The sequence below is a fragment of the Momordica charantia genome (assembly GCF_013281855.1).
Source record: "Momordica charantia cultivar OHB3-1 chromosome 10 unlocalized genomic scaffold, Mcharantia_2.0 BLBB01000010.1, whole genome shotgun sequence".
In the NCBI taxonomy this organism is placed as follows: domain Eukaryota; kingdom Viridiplantae; phylum Streptophyta; class Magnoliopsida; order Cucurbitales; family Cucurbitaceae; genus Momordica; species Momordica charantia.
Window position 1 is genome coordinate 13550551 of NW_028275158.1, and position 5910 is coordinate 13556460.

At 37.2% G+C, this 5910-nt stretch overlaps 1 long non-coding RNA gene across 2 annotated transcripts; it reads left to right on the plus strand.

Annotated features, from left to right (window-relative positions):
• Positions 1 to 2198, plus strand: LOC148208599 (uncharacterized). 2 transcript variants are annotated; one of them, XR_015787153.1, is made up of 3 exons: positions 25 to 505; positions 1090 to 1674; positions 1838 to 2198. It is a non-coding gene; the product is annotated as an uncharacterized LOC148208599 (long non-coding RNA). The 2 variants fall into 2 exon arrangements; XR_015787152.1 differs by having other exon boundaries at positions 1 to 505; positions 1090 to 2198.
• Positions 2199 to 5910: the final 3712 nt, after the last annotated feature.

Here is a 5910-nt window from a genome sequence, read left to right on the forward strand (position 1 = left end):
ACAAAAGAAAAAGAGGGGGAAAGGCCAAAACCCAATTTTTTCTTTTCCCTCCTCCTTCACGCAAAACCCTTCCCTCCCCCCACGTTTTCTTCTTCTCTCGGTTGGTGACGAGTTCCACCGGCGCCTCGACCCTGTTGTCTAACGACCCACACTGACAAGCAACAGTGCCGTGCCTCCGTTCCCGACGGCCCACTCCGGAGAGCAGTAGATCGGCGACGAGGATGTACCAGCGGCGGGTTTGTTCGGCGTTCGCGGCGGCTGGAGATTTTGGGGCATTTTCGGTGGCTGTTAGCAAGGTACGGGTTGATTAGCGGTGACCCACGACTCTTAGCACATAGTATTGGTGGCCTATGCTCCTTGGGTAGCGGCCAGCAGCCTCGGGGGTGGTTTTTGGGGCGATTTTCCCTGCTGTAAAAACGCAAACAGCTTGGGTTCTCGGCGTTCGACGACTACACACTTCCGTTCAAGGCCCGATTTACGCTACCCACGCCTATCCGAAACAGATGTAAGTCATTTACACCTAAACGAAGTCAATCTCGTGGTAACGGACTTTTGAAACCCCCTTGGAATGTTTTCCCATGGCTAAAAATCGGAAATAACTTGCTATCCTTCTTGTTTTATGATATAGGTGTTGAAAATACTCAAGGACTAAGAGGGTGGTAGTGTGTAAGTAGTAATAGGGGCGGGTGTGAGCGTTTATGAACTGTTGAAAATGTCTTTCGGTTATTGGGTTATCAAAATGCATATTTTATATCAATATGATTACTTGATGTGTTAGTTAGGAATCATTGAATGAATACTCTGAAATTGGCCATTCGTGCCAGCGTTATGTTGGTGGAGTAGATTCGATGAAATTGTTTATTTTTATTTTGTCAGATGTGTATTATAATTACCTGTTGAAAGGTTCTGTTTAAAAGCTGTGCAAGTTGTATCTATCTTTATCACTTGTGTAAAGCATGTTGAAAATGTCTGCGATTGTTACTATTTATCTTACAAGAGCCATTACGTGTGCGTTTTCCCTATTATGTGAGCATGCTGCTAGTTGTTAAATGTTGTGTATAAGAACTTTATGCGTTAAAAATCATGCAGGACAATGGGTTGTGCTAGGACATTGTAAAAAGGTGCAATTTGGAGGCTAGTACTGGAAATCTTGGTTGAAGACGAGGGGTGGGGTGGGATGTTATGAAAGAAAACACCACGAGTGACAGGGCCGGGTGCAAAGGTTAGAAACTGATATGGTACTATTGGGTGTCGAGGCTCCAGGTGCAAAGGTTGGGGGTCGATATGCCAGTCTCAGTACGGACGAGTGTCGAGGCCCCCGGTACAAAGGTCGGGGGTCGGCATGAAGAAAGAAATCATTGGATTAGCACTGCTAGTTGGGTGTCGGGTTCCGGGTACAAAGGTCGGGAGTCGACACGCCAACTTGGTTAAAATGGGTTTTTGAGGCTTCGGGTACAAAGGTCGGAGATCGATACGTGAAGATGAGCGTCGAAGCCTTGGGTACAAAGGTCAAGGGTCGAACGCCAAGTTATGTAAATGAGTATTCGGACCTTGGGTACAAAGGTCAAGGGTTCGATACTAAGTGAAATGTGGTGACAAAGTTTATAGGGTGTTTGAGGATGGCCAGACACCTACGGTCTAAGAGATGTGGGTTGTGATTGTTTAACGCTCGTTGTATGTTGCCAACCTTTATCATTTGTTGATTTCTTGAAATTCCAGTCATTATGTCGTTTTTTGTATATCATGTGATAGTATGGTGGTGCTGTGTAGTTAGTGAGGGTTACTTACAGAGTATTTTATATACTCACTCCCTCCCCCCTGCAATTATTGTTTTCAGGTAAAGATCTGTGTTATGACCATGGTGGTGACGTGGAGAGGACCCGACTGAGGAAGGAACATTAGGTTGCGTTGTTGTTTTTTTTTTTTTTGTTATTTGTTATTTCACCTTCTACTGTCAGGATAGTGAAAGTTTTCTTTTTGTTTCAGACATTCTAGTAGAGTGATGTTTAGGTGTGGCCTTGGTGGCGTGGTCCGATGTGCCTGGATATTTTTATTGTTTTTGAGTCGATGCTTTTCTTTTGATATTTAGAAATTTATGAGTGTTGGTTATGGAATTAACAGGATTTTATGTTTTGGTTAGCCCACAGAAGGCTAGTTGACTTCTTTGATTATTGGAGAACTTTTGGACTTTTTTTTTACCATGTTGGCTTCCATTGTGTGTACAGGGGAGGGTCGATGCATGTAGTTGGGTAAAGTTACACCGAGTGTACTGTAGAAATTCAGGGGCGTTACAACAACGCTCCCAAGTCCAGGATTTGGACCAGGATTCGGAATTCGGATTTGGCCTTAATCGTCCCGGCATTCCCCTGCGTCCCCTGCGACCTAATTACGCCAACTTCTCAACCTGCTCTAAACACATGAAGTCAAATTGTTAAGAAACCCTTGAGAGTTGGATCTAAGAACCTTGCTAACGAACAAGACCCATAGAACTCAATCCCAAAAATCTCGAAAACAAGTATGGAATCAACCCAAGGAAAAGTTTTAGAACGGATTACCTTGATGATCAATATCAAGAGTAGAGAAAACTTGTTTCTAAACTCGTGATTCGAATCACTCCACAAGAGGTATGATCAACACCGCTTGAATGATCCTAACATGCAAATTCTAAAGACACAAGAAATTGCACAAGAAATGGGAGATAAATCTCTCAACCAAGCTAATGAGAAAACTCACTTTTCATTCCACTTCAAATTGTGTTACAACAAGACATCTCAAGGCTATATATAGCCATCCTAGCAAGCCATATGAAAAGTCTTAAGCAAATGAAAAGACTTGTAACTTACAATAAATGAAAAGACTTGTAAATGAAAAGACATAACTTACGAGAAATGAAAAGACAAGCAAATGAAAAGGTTAAGAACATAGAAAGCCAACCAAAATAATTGCAATCCCGTCCATAATGAGGGATGTGAGTGTTTGACTTGGTTTTTGAATTGAATGAGTTGACTTTGACTTGTCTTGATGGAGTTGACTTTGACCTTGACCAAGTGGACTTTAACTTGCCATAAAAACACTTAAAAATGCATAATTTGCACCAAATTGAAGTGCATAGTTCTAACTTCTTTCACATCTTCCTTTATTTCTCTTGTCGAGTTCAAGAACTCTTGGACATGAAGTAGCAAAGCTTGTTGAAGTTTCCTAGCTCTCGATCTTGTAATGGGTCCATGAGGCATAACAACGGTAGCTCCTTGGTTCATATCACAAATGGTCCCAAAGACATTCTATTTCTGAGTATACTATAGAAACACATTCATATAGCATATGGGTAATCACTTGGATACAAAATCATGGTGGTTTGAAAACTATTCTCATAAACTATTCTAAAAGTCTTCTCTCTTCTTTCTAACAACCTTTCTTTCGTTCACAAATCATTTCTAAAATCTTTCTTTCTAATAACGTTTCATGAAATTCTAATATCATTTTCTGAAATCTATTTCTAAATAACATTTCATAACGTTCTCAAATATTTCTTTGAAAGCATAAAGCATTTCTAAATTCTAAGAAACATTTCTAATTTCTCGAACAAACATATTTTCTTTCATTCTCAGCAGAAATGCTAAATCATACGTAATATATATAATTTCTCAGAAATTTTACATCAATAGATATCCAAAAACCCTTAATAAAATAACCACTCACAAATTCCAATAATAATATCCAAAAAGTTTAATAAAGTAACTACTCATAAATCCTTTAAACTCAATCGTCCTTTGCTCCAATTTCTGCCCAACCTGAAATATTGATTTAATACCAAATTATTTCACTTAGTTCCAACATAAATTAATTCCAAACTTTAATCACAATATCATAAATCAATATCCAAATTCACCACCCCATTCAGAATTCTACCATAGAACTTAGAAGTAAAACATTGATTATTAAAACTTTTGAACGTATAAGATATTTGAGAAAAACTCATAGTTCTTGTTTCACAAATTCCATAATCTCAAACATTTTGACTTACCAATTTCGCTTATCTTTGAAACAAAATCTCACCCACGAACTAAACTCTCCTCTGTTGTTCGTTTTCATTTTCTTCTTTTTTCCTTGCTCCCTTCTCTTTTCTGTTCTTTTCTTGTTTTCTTCTTCTCCTTCGTCTCTCTCTCCCTCTTCTTTTCTTTTCTGTTTTCTTTTTCCTTTCTAACTTTTTTTTCTTTTTCCAAAACACATCTCACACACTTGTCTTCTCAACAAAATAATTATCAAACTTTTCTTTTATTTTTTTTCTTTTTCTAATAAAAGCCAAATGACCAATCTACCCTTCGAATTTTTAACTTAAAAAAAATCCAATTTTCTCTTTCTTTTTTTTTCTTCGCCCTTCCTATACACTAAATGACGATCACGTCCTTACAATAACACCTATAAAGAAGCAATGGAAGATGTTGATAAGGGTAAAACGTTTAACGTCATGGACCTGAAAATGGAGTCTATGTACTTCAATTTCATCAGGGACCTTGTAGATGATGGGACGTTAATCCCATAGTGGAATTGACGATCTTGTTCTTTAATTTTAAGGAACAAAAACCACACATTCAAGGAAAATACAGGGGATGGGAACTTATGTTTGAAGAACCTTTCTTCGAAAAACCACAGCAATGGATTTCGTTTAACACCACCACCGAGCTTCTCGACTATCCTCTAAGAACGAGAATTTGCTTGTGGCAGCAACGAATCTTGGAATAAAAAAGGAATTTTTGAGGGAGAGAGTGCTATTTTACTAAAACAGCTATGTAGGGAAGTTCATCTGTTTTATTTTACAGAATCATTATGTAAAAACGAAAACCAGGGATGACATGGGGTAACTTCCCACGTGATAACTAGCTACCCTCCCACTCTCCTGCAATTAAGTAGTGGAGTGTATAATATTAATATTAATATTAATTAATATTAATTAATAATAATAATATACAAAATAAATTAATCTTATTAATTAATTAATTATTAATGTAATTAACAACTAATTAATTAATTATATATATATGATGGACAATATCATACATACGAAGCGGAAGCGAGCAAGAATCGAAATAACAATCTAGATGCATATTAAAATCTAGGATTAAACATGCATGATCATACATTATGATGCATAGAGAAAGGTAGAGAAAATTACACATCTTTGAAGCTTTTCAAATTTATTCAAATACCTCCAATGAGGACAACCAAGAGGTCTTCCTAGCTATTCTCAAGGCATGGAATATACTGGTGGAACTCTTTTTAGAGAAGGAAAAAATTAAGAGAAATATGCAGCTAAAAGGAGTTATGTAAGATTTTTCAAAACCATCAAATGGCCAAAGGTTCCAAGAGCTTTCATGTTTCAACAAAGGACTTCTTAAATAGGAAAATTACATGCAACTCTTGCATGTCTAAGTTTACCAAAAGCGTACAACACATACTCCACTCATCCATGGCATCGCTAAGTGTCAAAATGCACGTTTAAGTTCACCAAAAGCTTACCACACACACTTCACTCACGCATGCCATGGTTAAGTATCAAAAAGTGGATTTTTTGAGATTATTTAAATGTTCCACTCAACAAGTTAGTGGAATTTTCCACCAACTTGGTCAAAAGTATTATTTTAATCTTCTTAGTCAACTATTTGACTTTCTCGGGTCAAAGTCAACTATTTGACTTTTTCCTAAATCCGACTGTTTGACTAAATCCATGCCTTCGATTATGAATCCGCATTTAGAATTTTCATATTTAAATCCTATTAAATATTTTGACCAAATTTCTCAATTGATATCATATATCAATTACTTAATCATATCTCATATGATTAATCTAATTCGTATGATTCGAATTATTCCTTCAAATTATTCCAAGGTTATTCCTATATGAGCTAGCCA